Below are 2,603 nucleotides of genomic sequence, written 5' to 3'. Positions count from 1 at the left end.
ACTCCTCTATGAATCATCTTTTTTTATATTTTAGAAATCTGTGTTTGCTCTGCTCCAAAATTTGTTTTACTATTGAATACTGTTCGTTATCTCCATATTTTTCATCCAACTACAAACTCCTTTTAATTTTAAGATAGTTTTAAACTGGAAAGATTTAATAATTAAACGAACTTCATTTTAAAAAATCGACTGGTAGGGATACCACGCCTGCTTAAACACGCTGCACCAGACAAACACAAATATCTCTGACAGTGTAGTTTATTAATAAACTTTTGTATAGCGCAGCATTCCTATCCACAAGTACATGTCTATTGCAGTTCATAAAAGCCGATCCTGGTGATCAAATAAGAAAATTTGGATTTGTTTATGATAAATGAAAAGCTATACGGATCCAGCATTACCAATCTTTCATGTAAATTTGTTTTCCTTTTGTCAAAAGTTACGCTTACATATTATACACGATCTCGATATGAAAGTGAAAGTAGAAACATTGTGTAGCACTTGAAGTAAAATGTTACATTCAGATCGTTATCCATACGATTCTTTGAGTTTCAACAATTTAATGAAAACTTTTTGTTTTTATAAGGCCTGCCGCCTATGTATTAAGCAACTGAAGTTCAGCATCCCAATGCCGTTTTTATTCAAAGAACCCAATGCTGATTTGACTGAGTGACAATTGAATAAAGTTATTGAACCAATGCCGATTTACTGGCGATTGTGTGATGACAAACCAGGTACATACAATAATAATTATAGTTTTTACCAGTAATGGCTATTCAAGGAAAGAATATTTCCTGACAAAATTCTTTCTGTACTTGTACCTTAATTCACGATTTAATGGCTTTTAAAAAAAATAAACCAACTCTTTTTTACAGAACAATATTCAAGCACATTTTTAAAAACCTGTGAGGTATGGAGAGAATTTCTGGCCATAAACCAATACAGTATCTACCAGTGTACATGTGGGGATAGATTTTCATCTAAAGCAGACATACAAGGTACTAGTTTATGTGTTCATGATTTACAAGTGTCAAAAGAACAATAAAAAAATGACTTAATTTTATGAAATTAAAAAAATAGGCCTACTGAACAAAACTGAAATAAAAGACTCCAACAAGTATCAGATGATTCATTGATTATTTATATATCAATTAACATTTTAATTATTTTTTTCAACACCAGAGAAACTAGATTCTCTGTTGTAGTTAGATATGCACACAATAAACTGTGTAAATAATTATCTGATATTTTTACAACCTGCCTTTTTCATAATGAATACATTGAAGAACAGACACCATGACCCCAAGCTTGCTTCAAAAAGGTAAATAAATGCTCTGTTATAAACTTAAAGCTTTCTTATATATTCTTCCAATGAAAGTTTTAGGATATACTGTGTTCAAAGTGTCTGGGATTTTTGCTTGTCTGTTTGTTTGTAGTCAAGGGCTATACATTTGTATTCGATCATTCTGAATCATGCCTATAGCATTTTTGGCAATATGTATTTACTATTTAAACATTCCAAATTCAATTGTCAAAATTTTGAAAAAGTTATTGCTATTGAGCTCACCTGAGCCTAAGACTAGAATGAGCTTTTCGGATTGAAGTCTGTCCCTTGCCTGTCGTAATCGTTGTCATCGTAAACTTTTCACAATTTCATATTTTATATAGTTTCAAATCACATTACATATAACTAAATTACATGCAGTGTTTTTTTTTTTTGTATTTCCAAGAGCTCAATCAGCAGAATCTTTATATTGAAGGCTCCACCCGTGCCTTAACATGAAAAGTTTTCACATCATTTGACCATGATCCAAGGGACTGATGAAAATTTTCAAGTGCACAGGGTAATTACTTTTTCTGGTAACATATTTTAATTAATAATACATGTAATTATCATGACATTGGCACTTCTTAATAATTTAATTATTTTCTTCATCATTTTAGAAGCAATGCAGTCACTGTCAGGGAAATTAAGCCAGAATTGTGTAAAAAATTGAAAAATAAATGCAGGATTAATACTTAAAATTTTGTTCTTTTAATTTCGTATTGTTTACTTAAAGCATTTAACTACAAGTTTAATATCTAGTTCATTTTGTTCACATTGCAATCAAAGGAAATACCAATTATAAATAGGAAAATTTAAAGAAAGAAATGAAATTAACATATGCTCAACATATGAACAGAAACGTATGTTGACCATATGATCATACAAAACATATGAATAACATATGTTAAACGTATAATTAACATACGTTTCGAAATATATTTTAACCATATGTTGCTCGTTTTTTATGGCGAACATATGTTTCGGAACATATATTAAATGTATGTTCAACATATGTTGAACATATGTTGCAATTTTACCTGTGTTGAATGCGTAACACGTACATATATGGACTAAACACTTGGACATAAAATCCATAAATATTTTTTTTTCTTGATACATAAAAAAACAGTAGTGAATATGTATGATGCATTCATGAATTAACAACCTAGTCTGTACCTCGTGGATTCATATGACGAAATATATATCTGCACTGTAACCGACGTTTTGTCAAACACTAGATCTAATGGTCTTCCACGCAAAAGAGGAGGGGCCGGGT

General features: G+C 30.5%; 1 long non-coding RNA gene across 1 annotated transcript; it reads left to right on the top strand.

Annotated features, from left to right (window-relative positions):
* Positions 1 to 1,257: 1,257 nt before the first annotated feature.
* Positions 1,258 to 2,046, top strand: LOC134240987 (uncharacterized). Its single transcript, XR_009986552.1, has 3 exons — positions 1,258 to 1,321; positions 1,761 to 1,844; positions 1,945 to 2,046. It is a non-coding gene; the product is annotated as an uncharacterized LOC134240987 (long non-coding RNA).
* Positions 2,047 to 2,603: the final 557 nt, after the last annotated feature.

The sequence above is a fragment of the Saccostrea cucullata genome, unplaced genomic scaffold, assembly GCF_032062105.1.
Source record: "Saccostrea cucullata isolate Sc308-1 unplaced genomic scaffold, CSIRO_AGI_Scuc_v1 ctg2911, whole genome shotgun sequence".
Taxonomy (NCBI): Eukaryota; Metazoa; Mollusca; class Bivalvia; order Ostreida; family Ostreidae; genus Saccostrea; species Saccostrea cuccullata.
The sequence above is the reverse complement of the archived record's forward strand: the minus strand, read 5'-3'. Positions and strand labels throughout refer to the sequence as shown.